This window comes from Daphnia pulex, chromosome 3 (genome assembly GCF_021134715.1).
Source record: "Daphnia pulex isolate KAP4 chromosome 3, ASM2113471v1".
In the NCBI taxonomy this organism is placed as follows: domain Eukaryota; kingdom Metazoa; phylum Arthropoda; class Branchiopoda; order Diplostraca; family Daphniidae; genus Daphnia; species Daphnia pulex.
The window spans coordinates 3,462,126-3,477,144 of record NC_060019.1 but is presented as its reverse complement, the minus strand read 5'-3'; the positions used below and the strand labels follow the sequence as shown (position 1 = coordinate 3,477,144).

Sequence of the window (15,019 nt, the reverse complement as noted above, 5' to 3'; positions counted from 1 at the left end):
TACGAGTTCTGTAAAAGATACAAATTTGGATTCACAATCACACCAGGACCTCAAATTTTTTCTAAATTATTAATCATGATGTCTCCAGTTCAACTTCCCGACAAGAGGTTGCCCAGTCAATAGGTCTACCTTGAGCTAAGTACAAAAACAAAAAACAAAAACACTTCACAAACACACAAAAAACTTCAAAATCTTTTTCAATTAATTTTAGATGAAGTTCGTTCCACCAAAAATAAGTTAAAGTAAGAATTTCGAATATGACTGCAGTTATTGGTATAGGATTTGCTGGTAGGTCGTGGAACACAAATGGGGCAGGAACACAGGTTGCTGTGGGCTAAGTCCAATACTTTGGAAAATCTTTTAAAATGAAATGACCTGGTGGGGCTGCTTGCTGACGAAATGATTGCTCAACATCGGAAGATATGCCTGGTTACAGTTGCTGCTACTTTTGTTGTTGTGGTTTCCTCCAACTACTTTTTTTTATTTTTGCAGTGGTGGACCCATGATGAGCACAAAGATGATGTAGATAAGAACAATGGAGCAGCCGGAATAGCTCCTAAGCTTGCAACTCCAACTGGATTGGGCGGAATTCCGCCAAATGGCCCTCTAGTATGAAAAGGTGTGCCGAAACCTTCGCCACTCGGACAATATCCGCCGTATATGCCACCAGGCAGACCACCGTCAGATTTGGCGGGAGTATCTGGACCTTACGAACCACCTCCAATGCACGCCAGATATCCTCCAAGGCCCATGTTGGCCTACGATGCGCATCCGCAGATGCGTGGACTATTAGGTTTCATGTCCCAGGATGGTGGTAAACAGGTCTACTCCTTCCATGTTGGTGGTAATGGAGTGGTCCAACATCAGGTTTGCTTCAGCTGCTGTTCAGACGGAAACTTTACCGTGTTGGATTTGCACAAGCAGACGCCGGTGAGGCAATCCCATGGTCACACGGATGTTGTCTCCTGCATCGACATAAGCGCGGACGAGACACGATTGTGGACGGGAGGATTGGATACACGGTCCGGTCGTGGGATCTTCGTGAGGGCCGTCAATTGGCACAGCACGACTTCGCCTCTCAGATACTTTCTTTGGGATGTTGTCCAGCTGTTGACTGACTGGCCGTTGGACTGGAGAGTTCAGCTGTCGAGGTGAATTGAAAGGAAAAGTTGTTTATTGACTGGATTTCAGGGTTTGAAACTGGTTGAATGTCCACTTATATTCCCGATGGATATATTTTCTGGCTTGTCCAGGTGCTGCACACGTTAAACCCGGACAAGTTCCATATCTGGATTGGCACGAATCGTGCGTCCTGTCATTGAAATTCGCCGCCACTGAAAAGTGGTTGGTGTCGACTGATGGCAAACTCCTTAAGAAACCTCCATTTTCCATGTCAGCTCGTTGAAGATACAACATCCAGCAATTTATTTTTTCACATTGTTATTTACGTTCAACAGTCGAAGGAGTCATCTTTGGCGTTCTGTTAGAACGTTTCATCGGAAGACAAGTAGATCGTGACGGGCTCTGGCGATAAAAAGGCCACCGTTTACGAAGTCATTTACTGAGAGATTGCGTGAAGAATAATGATGAAATGATAATAACCATAATGACCTTTTTTCATTTGATTTTTGTATGCTAATGATTGGGCCCGAATAATAAGAAGCTAAAACGATGAAGATGTTGTGAGTATAGTACCGATATTCTTTGTGTGGCCAAAACATTCTGTCCTCAAAGTATCAAAAAGTACGGCATGTTGGGCGTTGCTAACCACAAACAAGGTCGAACCTCAACAAGAGGAAACGTTCGATTACTTATAGCAGCGCTAAAGAAGCTCACTCTCTCCAGGAAAAAAATAACAGCTGTTCCTTTGCATACAAAATTGACTAAGTGACCGTCACTTTCATGTCATCATTCTCTCTGAACCTTAGTTAAAATTGAAAATGATTGTGGGCAGAAATGGGATCGTCTGATACCGAAATAATTTAAAAGGAGTTACGAATAAATGACGTAAATTAAAATTATTCGAAATTTGAACGAGGGGACATACTGTAAGGAAGGGTCTATATTCGCATGATCCCACCACTTAATGTCATCAACTGTTTTTATCCACTAATGAGTACGACCGAATACTTAGTTTGCAACTCTCTAGTATATCACACTCACTGCATACTCTGTGTGAAACTTTTAATACAATATTCTTGGGTTGTTTCTTAGCTTTCGCTTTGGACATATAGTAGTAATAATTTGAATTTAATCGGAGATAAGATTTTCGACGTCTGACTCACTGAACGAATTTCGAGAGACTTTCGAGACTTTTTACACTTTCGAATTGATTTTGACAATTGGCAGATTCTTACGCTTCCAAGAAAAACTCTTTACTCACTTAAATATCTCAGGGACTTGGCTTAGATCTTGCAGAAATTATGAAGAATACCATAAATTGTAATTACATTGTCCAAATCAAAATATTCAGAAGAGAATATTATGACAAAAAGCTTACCTTGTTAGTTTCAAGATGATCAATGCTTGACTAATCCCCCAAATCAAACACAATTCTTACAAGATTACTGAAGTTAAAGAAACCTAGAACCAAGCCCCCCCCCCCCAAAAAAAAATTACCTAAATGTGTATACTCTTTATGTGTGCAGATTTCATTGGATAGGAAGAAAAACAAAAAATACTACCTAAATTTGTAACCTAAAATATTTTAAATTCGTGCTGAAGAATTTTCCTATCATACATAAAGGTCAATATTGTAGAATTATTAGAGGAACAGAGAGACAAAAAGATGCAAACTTAAGTACGTTTGAGTAAAAGATGTAAATTAGCTTCTAGTTGATATTAGCTTAAACTTGAAAAACTCTTCCGAATCAGGAGATAGAATGTTCACTAGTAGAGAATGCAAGATCTCTACCATAAGGAAGAGAGGAAAACAAAAACGATAGGCAAACGATTTATATTGCTCAGAAAGTTGACGTTCAGTAAACGTTCGATTCCGTGTTTATTCACCACCCTCCTTTAAAAAAGGAATATCTATTTTTAAGTTATATTGCATGAGACAATTCGTTACTGAGTTTTGAATACTTCTTAAGTTTAAGTTTAAAAGAAATAATTCTTCTAGGATTAGACAGGGAAACGCTACAAAAGGCGTAACAGTTTGATAATACTGTATTATCAATCAATCTTAAGTGTGAAAATTGATAAATCCTCACAGTCCGAATTTAAATAATTCTTCTAACTTTAGAATGAAAAATCGCTACAGAGGCGTAACAGAGATTGAAAAGTAGTTTTACATAATTGGATTTAAAGTAAACTAATTTTTTAAATATCCGGCTTTTAGTGAGTATGAGGGCCCAGGAAGGCTTAAGAGTTGAAATAAGTCTGACAGAGAAGAATTAGTAAGATTATGTCTAAGGAAAAATGACATTATCAATAAAAATAACTGGCTTTTCGAAAGACTGGTATCGGAAATCAGGGGTTCTTCAGACACCAATTTCTCGTAAACCCTTTCTTCGCTCGAAAATTTTTGATTTTCTTGTCTTTCTGCTTTCGAGGGATGCAAAGACGAAGTAAAAGTGTTAGCACATCGGCTGAAACGTAAAGACTACACTGCTGCACTTAAGTACTTCACTGTATAGAAATTTTCAGGTTCTTCATCACCTTACTCAGGTTCATAAAGCGTATATTCAGTGTGTTATGTAACATCAAAAATGGAAAAGGTTGATTCTCAGTTACAAAGTTATGCCAAAAACAGAGATTGCCGAGAAAGTTCTACAAGCTGTTAAAATGGATTTGCTAAAGTTCTCACGGTATGTTCTTTTACAACTTACCTCCACCTTGTAAATCAGCATTAGGAATTGGGATCATTCGTCAAGAGAACTGACGACAGATTTTGAATATCCTATTGGATTAGTTCAGCCAGTGGCCATCACATTGTAATGTGTGATGATCACAAGTCAAGCAAATTACAATTGTCATATCGAACACAAAATTATGAATTGTTTATTAGAAAGTTTGTCATCAGTGATCCTTTTGACAGATGTGAATTATATAAATATTTTTTATACTAGTTGAACCTGAATTGCTGGCTATTTCAAAGAAGTATGAAGCTAGACATATCCCTGATAAGCTTCGAACAGCTCCAACTTCAGCCGCAGAAGCTGCTGCCAAGTAAAAAGCTGAGGAAACAGATTGGAAAGAAAGACAGAGGGCACAAGACAGAGCATTTATAGTTGTGTTAGAGATTCCGATAGAAAAAATGGCCATTGTTGAGGCTTTGGAGATTTTCAATGGGATCTGCAACCATTGTAGAAATGTGAAAGGAATAGTAGTTTGTCACACTTGTCACGCTTTGCTCTGTCCTGAATGTGACTCTACATTTCACTTTAATCATATTGCTCATGACAGAGTGTCTGTTGTCACGACAAAAGGTATGAATGAAAAGGACAAATCTAAATAATAAAAGTTTATAAAAATTATTTTTATGTCAAATGTTTCTGGACGGTTTTTCTAGTCCAGAATTTGAGTGCACGTTTTGCTATTTATTAAAAAACCCACATCGGCCGATTACATGAAATCCGATTATTAGCCAGGAACCGAATATCAGCTATCTTATTCATGGTAGTGTTCTCAGGGTAGTGCCAATTTCTCATGTTCCAGGCTACAGGGACGTCACAAGGGAAATATATCACAGTCCTGGATGAAATTGCCCATTTGAACGACAGGGTAACAAAACTTAGAAATATTTTAACGCTTTTCAGTTTATAATATTTCCCCTCACCCCACGGATAAATTACGGATAAATTAAATGTTTATCGGAGAAAAATGTTTCCTGATAAAAGCTTTCGAGTTAAGACCTTATGTCTGGTGTAGCTATAGCTTATAGCTATAGCTAAAAATAAATTTCAATCAACAACTCAATTTAAAGCTGATTTTATTAATTTAGTCGAGATGGCGAGTCTTTATATGGAAAAGAAATTATATTGAGGATGACAAAGACCAGCTCGAACACACTTAAAATGGGAGGTGAAGTTAGGGAAACCTTTAAGTTTTATAAAAATCACGATCTATGTTCATAAATTGTTGTACGGTTATTTCTAGGGTGAACCTTGTGGATCCTCGAGTTTTCAGGCTCTGCGGTCGCAAAACTAAAAGGCTAAGAATTTAGACATTACAGGAATTGTCATGATGACATGCACTCACGGCGCAACTGTCCGCATCACATCATTAGGTTTTCTTTTAAATTTCCTTCAAGAAAAGACTAAAATTTTGAATATAAGATATCCTTTAAACCTTAATCTACTAGGGCTACTGTTGATGTCTTAAATATATAAATCATTCAGGTTTGGTCGAGATTTTTTGTTACTTTTAGTCCTCATTACTTATTTATTGTTTATTCAGAACGATTCGTCAATCTGATTCCGTCAAACTTGTTGAAAATTATCCACTGATGGTAGAGCTCGATCCCGACGTGACTTCTTTTTTTAAAAAAACCTAGAATAGTGAATTCGTAAAATGAAAATCTCTCAGTTGACAAAGCAATGCCAATTCAACTCATGGCTCATGGTTTTTTTTTCATTTTCCCAATCAGAAAAAAAAACAATAGAGGTTTCAGAGACAAGAACAAAATAAATATTTGGATGGTAAAATAAAATAAAATTGAAGCTATTTTATTCCCTTTTACGTGTTCGTCTACTTTGATTGTTGATGTCTGCCAATGATTTCAGCCAACATAAGGGAATTATATAGTCGTTGATGGCGTAATATTTTCTGTGCTGCCACGAATAGATTAACATCTCTTTTGTTCTCACGTTCAAGAAAAAGTCTACGCATTCAATGAAACCAAATTCAAAAAAAATAAAATTCAAAAATATAAAAAATATGAGAAACCGGTTGAACACATAGTTGGACTTGACCGAGACTGGGAATGAGTCATTGAAGCCATCCACCTGATCGGGAATTGACACCTTAGAAAGTGGCAACAAGAAAAAGTTTGATTGAAATTTGAAACTGATTGAAATTCCCGATGTTTTTCATTCGCCATGCTGACCGCCATCGATAACCGGCTGCATCGTACACGCAGCTGATGGACAACAACGGGAAATTTATTTCTTTTCTTTTTGATTCCCGAGTGAATTTATTCGGTTTTTCGGGCTATAATATATACCGAACGGTTTTCTGTCGATTAAAAAGACATTTCATAGCCATCTAGCGGCTTAACATTTGCATTAAGTGACGGGTGGGTGAGTCGGGTAAGGCGTCTATTGAGGTTCCTATTAACTTCCCGACCCCAAGTTCGACTCCCTATCCGGTCATTAAACTTATATACAAGTGCGATTATGTGTTTTCTAGAAAACTGCAATCAACAAGTGTACCGGCTCCCGCGAGGATGAGAACTCGACCCTAGGTCGGAAATAAAATTAATAGCCATGTCCCTAATTCGCTATTATAATTTGGATCCAGTATCCTTCTTAAATTGACGTACACGCTCAAATATATCTGTTGTGTTACACATAATATTGTTATGATCGTCGCCGATCTGTCAACGTTCACACCTCAACGGATTTCCCGGAATTACCTCCCTTTCTGCTTCCCTATTATTTTTGTATTTGTTTCACCTTGTTCAACGGAACTCGACGATATAGGATCGTCGAGTGAGTCCTTGTTCCCTTTCACGTCTCTCTGACGTTGAGTTGGAGTTCCTTTTTTTTTGTTCCCTTGAATTGATTTGTGGCCACTCGTGTGTACCATCTTAAACTAAGACGACGTCGCCTTCAGCTCGGCACTCTTTTCCAATAGCCAGGCTATCTCGTGTGATTCTCGTGTGTGAGTACCTTATCTTTGTTTGTCCGTCTTTATCCAGTTTATTGTTGAATCGCATATGCGTAATTGCTGGTAACTGGAATGTCACATACATGACCAGTATTCTGTGTATGTGTTAAGGGCCGGAATACCATAAGTATGGCCGGTGGGGCGAGTCCAGGTAGACACGGTGTAGTGTGGCCGGTAAAGGACTCGCTGTATTTTGTAGTCCAGGCAGACACGGTGTAGTGTGACCGGTAAAGGACTTGCTAGATGTGAGTCAGGAAATAAAGACCGAGCTATTGACTTTTAATTGTGTTCTTTTCTATGCTCCGAGTCCCCCGATCTCATAACATGGTGTCAGAAGTGGGATCGGGCCATAGAATGGTTGGAATTTTTCCAACCGCTCGATTGAATTAATGTCTGTTTGTTTTCTGTGATTTAAAATTCATGTTTTAACGTCACTAATATTTCTCTTCTCCTAGTTTTTCGCTTTCTAAAAATCGACATGGCAGACGATCCGCTTGCCATTCTAATTGGGATCGTCCAAAATCAACACGGTCTGCAAGAGCGTATGTTTGAAAAGAATCGACAACGTAATCATGAGCTTCCCACTTATAGCGGAAAGGCGGAAGAGGATGTCCTTGAGTTCGTAGAAACCGTCAATCGGGAAGCAGTGGCCGGAAAATGGCCCGAAAATCAAAAACTACAACTGGCAAAAGGAGCATTACGGGAAATTGCGTCCGAGTGGCGTTGGTTACATGATGCAGAGGCACCTCGGAATTGGGAGGGATGGTCGGCTGCTTTATGTGCAGCCTTTCGCAAACGCTATACGTTTGGAGAATGGGAGAAGATGGTAACTGCCAAAGTACAGCAGATCAACGAGCCAGGACCGCAATATGCATTGACCAAGGCTAAATTGCGTTGCCATTGTCCCTATCCAATGACGGAGGCAGACTTCGTCCCTTATCTTGTTCAAGGAATTCGCCATCGACAGTTCCGTACGGTTTTGCTACAGAACCTTCCTCCTACCACTACAGCGTTTATCCAGGTTTATGGCCTGCTGGAACAAAATAGCGATAGAGCTCCTGAACCAGAATCGGAACTCGAAGCTCGAATTGAAGCTCAAACGCAAGAATTGTCGGAGCTAAGGAAACAGATGGGAAAAACTCAACGATTCCAACCATATCAGACCCGGACGAGGCGACAGACGGACACCACTGGCAGAGAACGTTCGTGTTTTCAATGTAATCGACCTGGCCATATGAAAAGAGATTGTCCCGAAAGGAATCGTTCGGAAAACGACAAGGCCGGACCAGTGGGCCAGGCCCGGCAGTGAGTGCTATTTAAGTCCCAAATAATCGGCCTATCGTTGACGTCACAATTCCGGGGATAGGAATTGTCAAGGCAATGGTCGACTCTGGTGCCAACACTAGTGTTATTCGACACTCCATCATCGCATCAATTAATCATCTCATCATTCCTGTGTCTTCAATTCTCAAAATGGCGGACGGTCGCTCTGTAGAAACTGTTGGAGAATTGGATCTGAAGGTCGAATGGATATAAAAAAAAATAAAAAATAACTGTGCTTGTTTTGATGGAGCTCTCTCATGACCTTATACTTGGAACAGATTGGATTAATCAGATTGGCGGAATCTCCATCCATCCATCAACAAGTTCAGTAATCATTGAACCTTTTACCGACCACCAATTCCATAGTCCACCCGAAACCTATCGAACAGATCGTGCCGTCATCGTTCCACCCTTGTCACTCGCATTCCTACCAATACCAAAGCAAACTGACGATAAAGGTTTCCGCCATTCACAGTGTCTTATTGTTAATCGTTCCTTCTCTGCTAATCCAGGTGCTGAGTGGGTAATACCAAACTCTATTCTAACAGAACTGGGAGACCACTATTATGTCTCTTTTCTCAATCCGACGAGGAAGCCGATCACCGTCCAGTCGGGAAAGCAAGTATCCGGGATCGAATTAATTGAGGAAGCTCAGTGGTCAGTTTTAGGTGATAACGTGGAAGTGGGTAGAGTGTCGAGAGAAAAATTCTCAACCCCAGAGTTTCTACAAAAAACTGGGTCCAAGATGGGGAGCGTACAATCGGAGTCTCTGCTGGATTTGGAGGGCCGAACTTCTTCTTTCTTACAACGGTGCCGCGAGAGAGCCAAGCAGCCAACTGCGAAGAAAGAGACATCTATTGTAGAAAAAAAAACTAAGTCAAACGAAATCTCTCGCTCATTCTAATAGCAGAGCGCAACTTATGGTTGCGGCAGGCATATGGCGGGGAATTCTCTCAGAGACGATGACTTTTTTACGGGGTCTGTAAGCCACCCCTCCAGCAAACTCTATTTCGCCTCTCACTTCCGCCATGTAATTATTCATCTAGTGAGTAAACTAATAACTTCATTTGACTATTTTCGTCACTTTCTTACCAGATAGGAACATCACTTTTAGTCGAGGGTAATTAATTTTTAACCTCGAACAAAATGTAATGAGCTTTATTATTGTAGTGTTCAAGATGTTTCATACAAAACCCTCCGTGAAAATATTAAATATTTCTGTAAAAAACAAGTTGAAATTCAATTTTTTTATTTTCGTATAAATACGGAACTTCTAATTATAAATATGTATATTTTTTAATATCCCCACGTGTTATACGTATTTTCTTTACAACTTATCAAATTTTCAGAAAAATCTGGTGTAAAATAGGGAATTTATAAAAAAAAATAGTGACAGACGGTCAAATAATTTTCAGCAGCGCGGCAGCCGCGGTTTACATGGTGCCTTATGTCGAAGCAGCCTTGAGAAAAGTAAGTTTTTCTAATAAACTAAAAAACTTAAAAATTAGAAGCTTTCGCCATAAAATTAACAAGATGATGCCCGATTGATTGTAAAAAGGCCAATTAAAAGCGATGTATAGCTTTCTAATCATTGATTGGCAAAAAAGTCCTTTTTTTGACTTTCCGATTTCTCAAATATAGCATTAGTACAGGAATTCAACGCCGCGACGACGAGGCGCAAGATTTCTTTCGTAACCAAGACAATGTTTTTGCCGGCTTTCAGGCCGGCATGGCCAAACACGAAGAAATTTTTGGGAATTTTTTTCCAAAAATTCAATCGTTAATATCTCGGCTTCTGAGCCGAGTATTAAAAAAGGTGAAATGTGATTGTTTGAAGAAGTTGTCTATCCCATCATTTTAAACTAATCATAATATTTTTAGGTGCAGCAGTTAAAGAGAAAACGGCTGTATAAAAAAAAAACATCAAAATTTTGGCTACCTCCACCCACAGTTTTTCTGAGATATATCCCAAACGAAAAAAGCTAGGCGATTGCGGTTTTCACCAATCCACTAAGCGAAAAAAATTTAACAAAAAAAGCCATCTATTTGTTAATTTTTTTAAACCCTAGCAATTATTGTCGCAACATCCATCAAAAAGGTCTGTTTGAGTGGCGGACGGCTTGTTAAAACCAGGTGGTAATTTTGTCTATTTGAATACACTATATCTAACAATTTGCCTAAATTTTTTTACTACGTTATTTCAGTAGAAACTGCCAAGTCGATTTAATTCAATATGGCAACCGAGCAAAGAGTAAAGGAATTTAGATCCGTGAAATCTATTGCCATGCCGGTCCGACAAGGCAATAGCCATAGAGAGCTATTGCCCTGTCAGTGCTAAAACCCCCATCTAGCGACGGCTATTGGTAGCCTTTCTGAATCAAGAACAAACTTTAAAATGGTAAAACTTTTAGATTTGGGTTTAAATCAGATGCATAGGGTAAAATTAAAAACAAATTTTATGACAAAAGCTTTTATTTACGAAAAACACATGTCATGACATGATGTCAGCTACCTGCGTTATTAACAAGGTATCCGAAGGGATGTTTTTTTTCATAAAAAACAATCAAATAGCATATGAGAAAGATGAACTATCAAAGTAAAAAAAATGGTAGCGTTTCTGAATCCATATGAATACAATGTAGAATTAACGACTATGTAAGTTTTAATTTAATATGGAACCATGGTATAATAGGTTGAACCTATAATAGGTTCACCCATAATAGGTTCAACCTATTATACCATGATGGAACGTTATTGTAAAGTTATCCCAGAAAATTTTTGCATTTCATTTCTTATAAAATTAAACCTCATTTTGGAATACGGGAATACGTTAAGGTGCAATAGGCCTTGACTAAAGTAAAAATGTACATACGCAAAGCAAAATAAAATAGTCGTCACTAGATGGGGTTATTAACACTGACAGGGCAATAGCCCTCTATGGCAATAGCCCTCTATGGCTATTGCCCTGTCGGACCGGCATGGCAATAGGTCCGACCATTTAGTTCAAAAGGAAAGCCAGTAGCAGACGACGCGTTTTGCTCACTCACGATGCCAGACTGCATGGTGAAGAGCTCTACCAACTCTTTCCTTCTTCTAAATGTTCTAGCATAGAAATACTTGAGGAGCTCATATGTTGAGTGCTCATAACAAGTCTTGCTACTCTTTTGGCAACTTCTTCTTTAATCTTCTTCTTATTCTTTCATAAACTATTGTTATTCGTTAACAAACTATTAAACACCTGACGACGAAAAAATCGTCATCAGGCACTCGTTTGTTGACAAGTGTCATCATTGTACACATAATTAGTGTCTTGTGATTTTCCTCAAGGACTTTGTAAAACTTTTCATGAATATAAACATCTTTCCACAGAAAACTAATTTTTAGTCTATAGTGTCTGGTTATTCATCAATGAATACTAGTCTTTGAAAGTACTAGAAAATTATACGGAAGATCTAAACTTACTTGTAAGACTCGAGGTGAATTGCGGCATTTCCAATTCTTTGGGACCAAACATTCCGTCGTGGGGCACTTTTCGATTGACAAGTGTCATCATCGAAAGAAGATCCATTTTACGCTGACTAAAAACATCACACAAGTGTTGCAAGAATGGAGAACCGGGAGAACCTATTTATTATTTCATTAAATTTTAATTTAACATCTTTCCATGGAATAAAGTAGGTTTAAAACCGGGAAAACAGAAAAATTAAATACATACCATTTTGACAATCACGTCCATAAGCTTTATATCCTGGTGTTGTGGACCAAGAAACAAGAATTCCGAATCATTTGGAACCATCTCCATTCTAATAACATCTTTGGAACTCGAAAAAATTCGAGAGTGGGAACATGGGCTGAGAAAATTTTACCTTTACTTTGCTTTACTTTACTAATCGTAATACGTATCAAGTCTTTACTTTTTCCAAATTTGGATTCATAAGGGAACACACTGGCACAAAGTTTGTAGTCATTTGATAAAACGTGCTGGCACCACATAAGTTCAGGGGTGGCATCCGCAGGTGGAGCCGGGCATACATAGACAAAGAAGACATCTGGGCCCCTGGAGAGGGGGTGTTTTGTCTACATCCATAACTTCAACTTTTTTATCCGGGGAAAGATAATTTTTCACGCAAGCACAGCGGATGCAGGATGGGTGGCTACCAAAATTGTATGATCCACAGTTTTTTTCAAAACCAGTCTCGTCCAGCGCCGCCGCCACCACCTCCACTTCCGTGAGCGCCGCCTGAAGATAGACCACCGAACCCTCCTCTGGAAGAGCCCTTGAATCCACCGCCCCCAGAAGAACCTCCTCCGGAAGAGCCTCCAGCGTTTCCAAATCTTCGTTCCGCACCTCCGCTTCCTCCAACACGGCTTACTCCAGCTCCGCTGCGACCACCTCAGTGGCTTCCTCCACCCCCGCTTCCTTGATTGTGGCTCCCAGTCAACATCCGGAAATTCGACATTCTCAATTAGTCAACTCGACAGGGTTACACGAGAAATAGCTGAAGAGAGAAAAAAATCAGGTCTCTGCGGTACGAGTTCTGTAAAAGATACAAATTTGGATTCACAATCACACCAGGACCTCAAATTTTTTCTAAATTATTAATCATGATGTCTCCAGTTCAACTTCCCGACAAGAGGTTGCCCAGTCAATAGGTCTACCTTGAGCTAAGTACAAAAACAAAAAACAAAAACACTTCACAAACACACAAAAAACTTCAAAATCTTTTTCAATTAATTTTAGATGAAGTTCGTTCCACCAAAAATAAGTTAAAGTAAGAATTTCGAATATGACTGCAGTTATTGGTATAGGATTTGCTGGTAGGTCGTGGAACACAAATGGGGCAGGAACACAGGTTGCTGTGGGCTAAGTCCAATACTTTGGAAAATCTTTTAAAATGAAATGACCTGGTGGGGCTGCTTGCTGACGAAATGATTGCTCAACATCGGAAGATATGCCTGGTTACAGTTGCTGCTACTTTTGTTGTTGTGGTTTCCTCCAACTACTTTTTTTTATTTTTGCAGTGGTGGACCCATGATGAGCACAAAGATGATGTAGATAAGAACAATGGAGCAGCCGGAATAGCTCCTAAGCTTGCAACTCCAACTGGATTGGGCGGAATTCCGCCAAATGGCCCTCTAGTATGAAAAGGTGTGCCGAAACCTTCGCCACTCGGACAATATCCGCCGTATATGCCACCAGGCAGACCACCGTCAGATTTGGCGGGAGTATCTGGACCTTACGAACCACCTCCAATGCACGCCAGATATCCTCCAAGGCCCATGTTGGCCTACGATGCGCATCCGCAGATGCGTGGACTATTAGGTTTCATGTCCCAGGATGGTGGTAAACAGGTCTACTCCTTCCATGTTGGTGGTAATGGAGTGGTCCAACATCAGGTTTGCTTCAGCTGCTGTTCAGACGGAAACTTTACCGTGTTGGATTTGCACAAGCAGACGCCGGTGAGGCAATCCCATGGTCACACGGATGTTGTCTCCTGCATCGACATAAGCGCGGACGAGACACGATTGTGGACGGGAGGATTGGATACACGGTCCGGTCGTGGGATCTTCGTGAGGGCCGTCAATTGGCACAGCACGACTTCGCCTCTCAGATACTTTCTTTGGGATGTTGTCCAGCTGTTGACTGACTGGCCGTTGGACTGGAGAGTTCAGCTGTCGAGGTGAATTGAAAGGAAAAGTTGTTTATTGACTGGATTTCAGGGTTTGAAACTGGTTGAATGTCCACTTACATTCCCGATGGATATATTTTCTGGCTTGTCCAGGTGCTGCACACGTTAAACCCGGACAAGTTCCATATCTGGATTGGCACGAATCGTGCGTCCTGTCATTGAAATTCGCCGCCACTGAAAAGTGGTTGGTGTCGACTGATGGCAAACTCCTTAAGAAACCTCCATTTTCCATGTCAGCTCGTTGAAGATACAACATCCAGCAATTTATTTTTTCACATTGTTATTTACGTTCAACAGTCGAAGGAGTCATCTTTGGCGTTCTGTTAGAACGTTTCATCGGAAGACAAGTAGATCGTGACGGGCTCTGGCGATAAAAAGGCCACCGTTTACGAAGTCATTTACTGAGAGATTGCGTGAAGAATAATGATGAAATGATAATAACCATAATGACCTTTTTTCATTTGATTTTTGTATGCTAATGATTGGGCCCGAATAATAAGAAGCTAAAACGATGAAGATGTTGTGAGTATAGTACCGATATTCTTTGTGTGGCCAAAACATTCTGTCCTCAAAGTATCAAAAAGTACGGCATGTTGGGCGTTGCTAACCACAAACAAGGTCGAACCTCAACAAGAGGAAACGTTCGATTACTTATAGCAGCGCTAAAGAAGCTCACTCTCTCCAGGAAAAAAATAACAGCTGTTCCTTTGCATACAAAATTGACTAATTGACCGTCACTTTCATGTCATCATTCTCTCTGAACCTTAGTTAAAATTGAAAATGATTGTGGGCAGAAATGGGATCGTCTGATTCCGAAATAATTTAAAAGGAGTTACGAATAAATGACGTAAATTAAAATTATTCGAAATTTGAACGAGGGGACATACTGTAAGGAAGGGTCTATATTCGCATGATCCCACCACTTAATGTCATCAACTGTTTTTATCCACTAATGAGTACGACCGAATACTTAGTTTGCAACTCTCTAGTATATCACACTCACTGCATATACTCTGTGTGAAACTTTTAATACAATATTCTTGGGTTGTTTCTTAGCTTTCGCTTTGGACATATAGTAGTAATAATTTGAATTTAATCGGAGATAAGATTTTCGACGTCTGACTCACTGAACGAATTTCGAGAGACTTTCGAGACTTTTTACACTTTCGAATTTA

General features: G+C 39.6%; 2 pseudogenes; both read left to right on the top strand.

The window, feature by feature from the left end:
* The first annotated feature begins 660 nt into the window (after nt 1–660).
* LOC124189982 lies at nt 661–1,565 on the top strand (annotated as a pseudogene).
* Nucleotides 1,566–13,344: 11,779 nt separating this feature from the next.
* LOC124189981 lies at nt 13,345–14,249 on the top strand (annotated as a pseudogene).
* Nucleotides 14,250–15,019: the final 770 nt, after the last annotated feature.